This window comes from Rattus norvegicus, chromosome 1 (assembly GCF_021556685.1).
Source record: "Rattus norvegicus strain SHRSP/BbbUtx chromosome 1, alternate assembly SHRSP_T2T, whole genome shotgun sequence".
Taxonomy (NCBI): domain Eukaryota; kingdom Metazoa; phylum Chordata; class Mammalia; order Rodentia; family Muridae; genus Rattus; species Rattus norvegicus.
Genome location: NC_141534.1, coordinates 168,741,308 through 168,752,293, shown reverse-complemented (window position 1 = coordinate 168,752,293; position 10,986 = coordinate 168,741,308). Strand labels below are relative to the sequence as shown.

Below are 10,986 nucleotides of genomic sequence, written 5' to 3'. Positions count from 1 at the left end.
GCACACTGTGAACTCCACCATGTACTCTCCTCTACACTAATATATCCACTGATGCTAGCCAGCAGGAGAGTCAGGAGAAAAACTCCTGGGGAGGCCTCTACCCAGCATGGGGGGATTCCCAGGAGGTACTGTCTTGGTCACCCCATTGTTTGTTTGTTTGTTTGTTTATGCAGGGTTATTTTTGTACAGCCTTGGCTGTCCTGGAACTAGCTCTGTAGTACAGGCTGGTCTCAAACTCACAGAGATCCACTTGCTTCTGCCTCCTGAGTGCTGGGATTAAAGGCATGTGCCACCACAGCCTGGCCAGCTGCCCCATTTTCAGAGAGGAGACTGATCTTCACTCTCAATCCTCTCAGGCAAGATCTCCTGGGCTGAGTATCACCTCCACAGGGATCCTTCCTGCTACTGCAATGCATCTTCTCTATTTTGAGGCAATGATCTCAGTATCTTCAGTATCCAAGTGTAATTAGAAGCTCAGTGGAGTCAGGTATCTCTGTCTAGTCTATGCCATACCACCATGAACATGCCTGATCTCAGAGGCTAAGCATGCTCAGGCCTAGTTAGAATTTGGATGGGCAACATCCCAGTTGTGGCTTGAATGAGAATACACCCTCCCCACCCTCCCAAACAAGGTCATAGATCCAAATACTTGGTTACCAGGGAGTGTTACTATTTGAAAGGACTAGGAGGTGTGGCCTTGTTGGAGGAAGTGTGTCACTGGGGGTGGGTTTTGAGGTTTCAAACGTTCATTCCAAGCCCAGAGTCCCTCTCTTCCTGCTGCTTGAAGGACTCTCAGATACGTCTCCAGCAACGTGTCTGCTTGGGTGTCACCACCATCTTCAGCATGATAATAATGGATTAAACCTCTTAAACTGTAAGCCAGCCCCAGTTACATTGTTTCTTTTGTAAGAGTTGCTGTGGTCATGGTGTCTCTTCACAGCAATAGAACACTAAGACACCAGTCTAGACTATGACATAAGCTCTAGAGATTTTTAGAAAGGGGTTGTAGAAAAAAAAACCCACAAAGGTTTTTATTCTGTTGTGTTCCTCCTCCTCTTCCTCCTTCTGTCTCATCGTGTAGCCCTGGCTGTCCTGGAACTTGCTCTGTAGACCAGGCTAGCCTCAAACTCACAGAGATCCTCCTGTTTCTGCCTCCAAGTGCCAGGATTTAAGGTGTGAACTACCACAAAGACTTTTTTCTTTTTCTTTATTGTTGTCTGTGACCAGAAAGACACTTAAGGGCAAAAGAATTTAATTCATGAATTCAGAAATTTCAGCCCAGAGACCTTGACCGCAGTGAGTCTGGGCTCGTGTTGAGGCAGAACATCAAGGCAGTAGTGAGTGTGTAGAAGAGACAGCTGTTTACCTTATGATCTTTCTCCTTAGCGTATCCTACAGAAGTATAAGTAGATGGATAAGCTGTGGATGTGAGTCTTTTTTTTTTTTTTTTTTTTTCCGGAGCTGGGGACCGAACCCAGGGCCTTGTGGTTGCTAGGCAAGCGCTCTACCACTGAGCTAAATCCCCAACCCTGACAGCTGTTTACCTTAAGGTAGGCCATAAACAGTGAAGACAGGACTGGGGACCTGTGAAGCCTTCAAAGTCATGCCCCAGTGATCCCCTCCCTCTGACCAGACGCACCTCCTCAGGTTTCCAGGATCCGCCAGCACACCACAGATTGATGAACTTCCCTGGGCTGTAGTTTGAAGAAAGAGACCTATCTAAGGGCTTCCACAGCGGACAACTAGAAAGCAGCCATCCCAGCACAACTCTTCCTCTTGGAAATTAGGAACAGTCCCCTCTCCCCACATGGTTATCCATTATATAATTATATAATTCTGTCCTCAGAATTGGTCCAAGTGTGGGTCTTGGCAAAGGTAGATCAAGAAAGTTCTCTCTTACCATTTATTGTTATATGAATTTAAAAAATAAAATATTATTTATTTATTTTGAGATGGGTTCTCATTATATAGCTCTGGAATCCTCGGAGTTCATATATAGTTCAGCCTGACCTCAAACAAAGATCAACTGCCTCTGCCTCCTGACTACTGGGATTAAAGGTGTATGAATGACACTACGCTCAGCCACATACATTTGTGTGTATCTGTGGGTATATGTGTGTGTGTGTGTGTGTGTGTGTACATGCATGTATATATGTACACGTGTGTGGTATGTGTACATGTATATATGTGTATACTTGTGTGTATGTGTATGTACGTGTGTATGTACATGTGTGTATGTGTAGTTCAGAAGATATTCTTCTATAATTCAAGTCCTGTGGATCAAATTCAGTCATCAGGCCTGGTGGCTGCAAGCACCCTTACTCACTAAAGCAGGCTCACTGGCCCTTCCTCAGACATTTTTACTCTTCCAATTAGTTGTCTAGCCATTTATTGGCTTTTATTACCTTACACATTCTTATCTATGCTTAATCTAGTTCAAGTTGGATTTCTGTCACTTCCAAACCAACAAATTCAAATAAAGAGTTGCTGTGTCGTACAGGGAAGCAAATGGCAGAACCTGAAACATGGAACTGACTCCGTTGATGTTGTGGATGGGATGCAGTGAGGTCCCTCCATCAGAGCTAGGAAATGAGCCATCCCTGTCAGGAGACAAAGCAGCAGCTAGGACAGTACTGCAGGCTGTCATTTGGGCAACTTCAAGGATTAAAGTGGAAAATGGCAAAATATTTGAGTGCACTTTGTGGAAACCTAAGAAGAGTCCTTGAAGAGAAGGAGAAGCAAACTGGCACTGTGAGGTTGAAGGAAGCAGAAGGTTCATGTGCTGTGGTGGTCTGGATAAGATTGGGCCCCATAGGCTCATATATTTGAATGTTTAGTCACCAGGGAGTGGAACTGTTTGAAAGGATTAGAAGGATTAGGAGGTGTGGCTTGTTGGAGGAAGCATGTCACTGGGGTGGGCTTTGGGGTTTTAGATGCTCATGCCAGGTCCAGAGTCTGTTCTTCTGCCTACAGACCAGGATGGAGACCTCTCAGCTACTTCCCCAGCACCATGTCTCTCTTCATGCTGCCATGCTCCCTGCTGTGATGGTAATAGACCAACCTCTGAACTGTGAGCCAGACCCAGTTACATGCCTTTTATAAGAGTTGCCATGGCCACGATGTGTCTTCACGGCAATAGAACATTGACTACAACATGGGCTTAAGGCCATCTTGGGGTGTGTAACAAGACACAGTGGGGAGGGGAAAAAGAAGGGGGAGGGCCAGGGAAAACAACAGGACCATGTGTGGTTTTGGTAAGGAACTCTCTCCTGGGCTGAAATCTGAGGTTGCTTCAGGAGAATGATCCAGAGTCACACGAGTCACAGAGTCACATGTTTTATAGATTAGCTAGACTCAAATCCCTTGCCCCATGCTAGAGTGAAGCGTGGGTTAGGAACTGAAGACAGCCTGGCAGGTGAAATGGAGATGTCCGAGACAATCTGGAGGAATGAGGGAAGATGACCTCTCAGCACCTGAGAGCTTTGGCCCAATGGAATGGAAGAGTTGACATTTATTATTCCTCTTTTAAAAAAGAAAGACTTCTTTAATATGTGTGTGCATTTGCCTGCGTTTCTGTGCACCACGTGTATGCAGGAACCAAAAGAGGCCAGAAGAGGGCATTTGTCCCCTGGCCCAGTAGCAATAGTCAGTTGTGGGCTGCCATGCTGGTGCTGTGAACCAAACCCTGATCCTCCGCACGTGCTCTTAGCCACTGAGCCACCCTTCCAGCCCCAACAGTTACTCTTTGCTGGCATTTGAGGCCACTTCTAAGTTAGGGAACATTCTTGTCTCAGGAACCAGGAACTTGCTTTCTGGACTTGCCTCAGAAGTGGAGCTGATGGTTGATCTTGTATTAGCCATCCATGCACCGAGTAAGCTAAGGAACCTGTGGATGACAAAGTCAGAACATTGCAGGCATGATAGCACACACTTTTTCAAAGATTTATTTTATTATTTTATGTGTAAGTATGTGGACCATCTGTGTGTTTGGTACCCAAGGAGGTCAGCAGAGGGCATTGGATCCTCTGGAACTGGAGTTATGGATGGTTGTGAGTTGCCATGTGGCTTCTGGGAATTGAACCCAGGTCCTTTAACGAGTGCTCTTTAACACTTAGCCCCTCTCCAGCCTGTGACACACGCTCTTAACTCTAGCAGCAGTGGGCAGATCTCTTTGAGTTCAAGGCCAGTCAGGTCTACATAGCAAATTCAGGCCAGGCAGGGCTATATAGTGATTTCCTCGAACAAGCGGAGTGAGACCGAGTCTGTGGATGTAGGCACAGTAACTGGAGAGCGAGACTCCATGTGTCCGTTCTAGCAATAATTGCAGGCAGCAGACACTCTGTCAACTCCCTGCTCCTTGATTTTTTTAACCTTTTTTATATTTGAATTGATTCAGTAAAACTATCGTGGCTTCATCCTCCCAAGGCTCAGGGACTGTCTGGGGTGCAAAGGAAGCAGGACTGTAAGATTGGGGTGGACTAGAACAAAGCTTGTCTTCCGGCACCACAGGGCGGGGACACTCATGAACTCACAGTGGCCATGGTTGCCTGAACTAGACCTGAACAAGATCAAGCCAGTAAATGTGGTAGCATGAAATGAGATGGGATGTCTAAGTCCCCATCCCTAACTGAGGAGCACTCGATGGCTTCCGAGGGAGGGTATGGCTGCTGAGAGACCAGTCACACTCAAATGGATGACCCTACATGTGGACAGCACACCCTGGAGTCCGTGGACTATTAACTAAAAGGGAAAAAGAGGAGATAAAATGGGAGGGTGGGTCTGGAAGGAACTAAGGGCGAATATGATCAAGACACACTGCATAAAATTCCCAAAGAATTATTAAAAATATTTTATTTCAAAAAAGACTGCAGCTTGATACAGTTAGTCTGTCAAATCATTGACTCACTCCATCCAATTGGCAAACTTCATCAAACACACCAAATTCCAGCATCATAGTATCTTCCCCTCCCCTCCCTAATGCTCCGTTACCCTCCCTCTCTCCATCTCTAACCCTCCCCCCTCTCTCCCTAATCTTCCCTCCCTCTCTCCCTTCCTAACCCTCCTTCCCTCCCTAACCCTCCCTCTCTCTCCCTAACCCTCCTTCTCTCTCTCCCTAATTCTCCCTCCCTTCCTCTCTCCTTCCCTCCCTTTTCCCTCCCTCCCTCCTTCTCTCCCTCCTTCCTTCCTCCATAACCCTCCCTCCTTCTCTCCCTCCTTCCTTCCCTCCCTAACCCTTCCTCCCTTTCTATCATTCTTTCTTCTCTCTGGGCTGACATACACAGAGGTGAGCTTTAGAAATCTCCTAGGTCCTTTTCATTCCAATCAAATTGACAAGCAAGATTAACCATTACAATATCTCATTGTGATTTGCTGTTGATGACTAAGACAGGTTCTCAAGTATTCCAGGCTGGCCTTGAACTCACTGTGTAGTCAAGGACACTGCTAAAGAAATCTTTTTTTATAAGAGACTTATTTGTTTATGTATTTTATGCATATGGGTATTTGTCTGCATGTAGACACACCAGAAGAGGGCACTGGGTCTCATGAGACTACAGTTACAGACAATGATGAGTGCTGGGGATTGAACTCAGGACCCCTGGAAGAGCAGCCAGTGCTCTTAACTGCTGAGCCTTCCTCTCTCCAGTTTTCAGCTTCTGATCCATCTGCTTCCGCCTTCCGAATGCTGGACTTACAGGCATGGAACACTATGTCTGTCTTCTCGCTGTGGTTTCAAATTGCAGTTCCCTTAGGCTAAACCTTAAGCACATTTCCTGCGTTTATTGCCATTTATCTTCTTCGGATAAAGTGTATTCAGACCCTTTGTTCGTTTTAAAAGTCAGGTTGTGCTTTTATTGTTGAGTCATAATTTCTTTCAGTAAATATGCTGTTTTAGATATTTCTTTCAATGGCTGATTATCACTTTTGTTTTTGTTTTTGTTTTTGTTTTTGTTTTTGAGACAGGGTCTCACTATATAGCTCTGGCTGTCCTGGAATTCACTAGGTAGACCAGGCTGGCCTCGAACTCACAAAGATCCTTCTGCCCCTGCTATTTGAATGCTGGAATTAGAGATAGGGTATTTTTATTTACATTTCAAATGTCATTTCCTTTCCTGGTTTCCTGTCCATCAGCCCCCTAACCCCTCCCCTCCCATTCTATGAGTGTTTTCCACCCCATCCACCCCCCATTACCATTTCCCCCTAACAATCCCCTACACTGGGGGTCCAACCTTGGCAGAACCACTGGTGTCCCAACAAGGCCATCCTCTGCTATCTATGCAGCTGGGGCCATGGGTCAGTCCATGTACAGTCTTTGGGTAATGGCTTAGTCCCTGGAAGCTCTGATTGGTTGGCATTGTTGTTCATATGGGGTCTCAAACCTCTTCAAGCTCTTTCAGTTCTTTCTCTGATTCCTTCAACGGGAGTCCCGTTCTCAGTTCAGTGGTTTGCTGCTAGCATTTGCCTCTGTATTTGACATGTTCTGGCTGTGTCTCTCAGGAGAGCTATATCCGGTTCCTGTCAGCCTGCACTTCTTAGCTTCATCCATCTTATCTAATTTTGGTGGTTGTACATATATGGGCCACATGTGGGGCAGGCTCTGAATGGCTGTTCCTTCAGTCTCTGCTCTAAACTTTGCCTCCCTATTTCCTCCTATAGATATTTTTGTTCCCCTTTTAAAGAAGAAGTGAAGCATTTGCATTTTGGTCATCCTTCTTGAGTTTCATGTGTTCTGTGCATCCAGGGTAATTCGAGCATTTGGGCTAATATCCACTTATCAATGAATACATACCATGTGTGTTTTTCTGTGATTGGGTTACCTCACTCAGGATGATATTTTCCAGTTCCATCCATTTATCTATGAATTTGATGAAGACATTGTTTTTGATAGCTGAGTAATATTCCATTGTATAGATGTACCACATTTTCTGTATCCATTCCTCTGTTGAAGGGCATCTGGGTTCTTTCCAGCTTCTGGCTATTATAAATAAGGCTGCTATGAACATAGTGGAGCACATGTCTTTGTTATACAGGCTCACTTTCTTCATAAGGCTATCTTTTATTTAATATTTTGAGATATGGTCTTATGCTGCCTAGATAAGGCAGGCACTCTGCCAACTGAACTATACTCCTACTGTCTTGGAGAGAATTCTTTACAAATGAGTATGTGTATTTGTATGTGTATGTATAGATTTATGACATGTGTGTTCAGGTATTTAAAGAGTCCAGAAGAGGGCGTCAGATCCCCTGGAACTGGTGTTTACAGGTGTTTATGAGCCACCTGATGTTGCTAGGAACTGAACTGAAGAGCAGCCACCACTTTATTTATTTTTTATTTTTTAAAGATTTATTTACTTTAAATGAGTACAGTGTCGCTGTCTTCAGACACAACCAAAGAGGGCATCAGATCCCATTACAGATGGTTGTGAGCCACCATGTGGTTGCTGGGAATTGAACTCAGGACCTCTGGAAGAGCAGTCAGTGCTCTTAACCACTGAGCCATCCCTCCAGCGGGCCCCACCCCCTCATTTTTTTTCTCTTTTTTTCGGAGCTGAGGACCTAACCCAGGGCCTTGCGTTTGCTAGGCAAGCACTCTACCACTGAGCTAAATCCCCAACCCCTCTTTTAGTTTTTTTTTTAAGATTTATTTATTTTGTGTATATGAGTACATTGTCACTGTCTTCAGACACACCAGAAGAGGGCATCAGATCCCATTGCAGATGGTTGTGAGCCACGATGTGGTTGCTGGGATTTGAACTCAGGACCTCTGGAAGAGCAGCCAGTGCTCTTAACCCCTGAACCATCTCTCTAGTCCCCCCCCCCCCACTCTTAATTGGTGACTATTCTCTGTGGCCCAAATTTTTAAATTTTGATGAAGTCTGATTTCTTTCCGTAAAAAAAAAAAGTGTGTGTGTGTGTGTGTGTGTGTGTGTGTGTGTGTGTGTTTATATTTTCTTGTATCACAGGCTGTTTGCCCTCACTGTGTTGAAGAGTATCAGTTCTCAAACTGTGGGTCAAGACTTTGGGGAGTCCTTTGTGGTGGTCGAATAATCCTTTCACAGGGCTGACAAATCAGATATTCTGCATGTCAGACATTTACTAACAGCAGCAAAATTATAGTTATGAAGTAGTAACAAAATAAGTTTGTGGTTGGGATCACCACAACATAAGGGACTGTATTAAAGGGTTGCAGTGTTAGGAAGGTTGAGAACCACTGTTTAGAGGATGACCTTGAACTTCTGATCCTCTTCCCTCCACCTCAGTGCTGTGATTACAGGAAAGCACCCCTGTGCCTATTTATATCAAACCCAGGCTTTGTGCAAAATCACTCTACCAACGAGCTACACCACATATCCTTGATATCTCCTCTTCCTCCTCTCCCTCCTCCTCCTTCTTTTTTAAAGATTAATTTATTTTATGTATATGAATACACTCTAGTGTCTTCAGACACACCAGAAGGGGGCATCAGATCCCATTACAGATGGTTGTGAGCCACCATGTGGTTGCTGGGAATTGAACTCAGGACCTCTGGGAGAGCAGTCAGTGCTCTTAACCACTGAGCCATCTCTCCAGCCCCTCCATTCTCCCCCTTCCCCTCCTCTTCCTCCTCTTCCTTCTCCTCTTCCTCCTCCTTTCATTTTAGTCCAAAGCTTGAGACAATTTTATTAGCATTTAAAAGATAAACCCCAGGGTAGGCAAAGTGTAAATCTTAGCGGCTGCCTGTAGGAGGAGAATGGGGAAGAGAAGACATAAACGCTACAGCAACAGAGTCAAGCTGGCATGGAGTCAGCCACAGGTGACTAGGCAGCCTGTGGGAGGGAGGGGGACTTTAGGAAAGGAGCAAGGTGGTCCAAAGTTCCAGAAACACATGCTTAAGTTCTGGTCATGATCAGAGAGAGAAAGAGGGAGACAGAAGAGTAGGAGAAGACTCAGCAGAATTTGTGTGGCTGGTGGGAGAACCTGCCTCCATGCTTTTGATATTCATATCTAAGACATCGCTGGCCTAGTCTAAGGTCATGAAAACTACATCTTTCAACAATTATGGTTCACATACATATACATACAAACACAAACACTTGCCGTTTAGGCCGCTCTAAAATGTATTCCACTGGCCATTGGTGGTGGCACAAACCTTTAATCCTAGCACCTGGTCAGCAGAGGAGGCAGTGCTCTCTGAGTTGAAAGGCCAGGCCCCTGGCCCCTGGTTTCTATTGCTGTAAAGAGACCCCATGGCCACGCTAACTCTTACAATGGAAAACATTTAATTGCAACTGGCTTACAGCTTGAGAGGTTTAGTCCATCACAGCCATGGAGGGGAAGCTTGGCAGTGTCCAGGCACTCATGGCGATGGAGAGGTAGTTGAGAGTGCTACATCTGGATGATCAGGCAGCAGGAAGAGACTAAAACACTAGGTCTGGCTTAAGCATTTGAGACCTCAAAGCCCAGCCCCTCCATGACACACTTCCTTCTACAAGGCCACACCCCCTAAAAGTCACTCCCCATGGGGCTGTTTTTGTTCAAAGCACCACCATTACTTAAAATTATTTCCTGCATTCACCGTGTGGCAGGACAATATTTCTATCTAGGTCCAGAAGTTCCTACATCCGTTAGCTACTGCTTCTCATTCTTCCCATTTGCTGGCACCTGGCAACCACTAACCCACCCTCTGTGTCTCTTCTGGGTGTTTTATACAAATGGAATCATGGAATATGTCCTCTTCTGTGTCTGCTTTCTTTCACCCAGCAGGAGTTGTAGCATGTGTCCACTATGTGTGCATAGTGCTCATGGCACAGATATGCTACACTCTGTACTCAGTTAATAAGCTTGTGGACTGTTTCTAAGACCTGATGTTCTAAGTCACGTAGAAGTTTTCGTTTGAATGCCTGCACTCTCTTACATCTCCACCAGTAATAATTAGGATTTCAATGTCTAGATTATTTTTTTTTAGTATAGAATAGAGTTTATCAGGGCATGGGGGTTTGAAAGGGTAGAGACAGAGAAAGGCAGAGAGATAGAGAGAGAGAGGAGGAGTAGAGGCCCACCATGAGCATGTGGACGGGGATGGGCGAGATGGAGAGAGAGGATTAGGAGCAAGAGGATAGAGCCCAAGGTTTAGATTCTTTTCAATGGTTATTCTTTATGGTTTACTTTAAATATTAGAGTTTTCTTAATGAGTGTGAATAGGATTATATTCGTTACATCATTTGCATTTTGGTTTTGATTTTGCATTTGATTTACATTTCTCTCAGGCATCGTGATGTTGTAGTATATTTTTGTAGGTGGTGGTTGTCCTTGCATGTCTTTCTGTACCTTTGTGTATATAGCTTTGTATTTGAGTGTGTGTCTTAGTTACTTTTCTATTGCTGTGAAGAGATACCATGACGTAGACACTGGGGGCTTACTTACAGTTCCAGAGGGTGAATCCATGACCATCATGGTGGAACTGTGGCAGCAGGACAGTATGGCACGGGAACAGTAGCTGTGAGTTTATGTCCTGTTCTTCAGGTTGGAGGGAGAAGGAGGGAAGGAGGGGAGGAGGGAGGGAGGGAGGGAGGGAGGGAAGAAGAAGAAGAAGAAGAAGAAGAAGAAGAAGAAGAAGAAGAAGAAGAAGAAGAAGAAGAGAGAGAGAGAGAGAGAGAGAGAGAGAGAGAGAGAGAGAGCATGTTAGGAAAATGGACTGTCATGAGCTTTTGATACCTCAGCGGACACACCTTCTTTAACAAGGCTACACCTTCTAATCCTTCCCAAACAATTCCACCAACTGGGGACCAAACATCTGAGCCCATGAGAGGCAAAGACACTAGTGTGTATGTAGGTGCTTATGAAGGCCTGAAGGTGATGTCGGTTGTATTTCTTAATTGCTGCACTCTGCCTCATTTTTGAGACAGGGTTTCATACTACAACCTGTACTAGCCTGGTTGGCCAACAAGTCCTGGAAAAATACTAATATTCTTTCTTTGTTGTTGTTGGTTTTGTTTTTGTTTTTCTGAG

The 10,986-nt window shown here is 45.0% G+C and overlaps 1 long non-coding RNA gene across 1 annotated transcript; it reads right to left on the bottom strand.

The window, feature by feature from the left end:
• Positions 1-3,510: 3,510 nt before the first annotated feature.
• Positions 3,511-10,494, bottom strand: LOC102547177 (uncharacterized). The gene is made up of 2 exons (XR_015652313.1): positions 10,402-10,494; positions 3,511-3,886 (listed from the first exon to the last, which is right to left on the bottom strand). It is a non-coding gene; the product is annotated as an uncharacterized LOC102547177 (long non-coding RNA).
• Between the last annotated feature and the right edge of the window lie 492 nt (positions 10,495-10,986).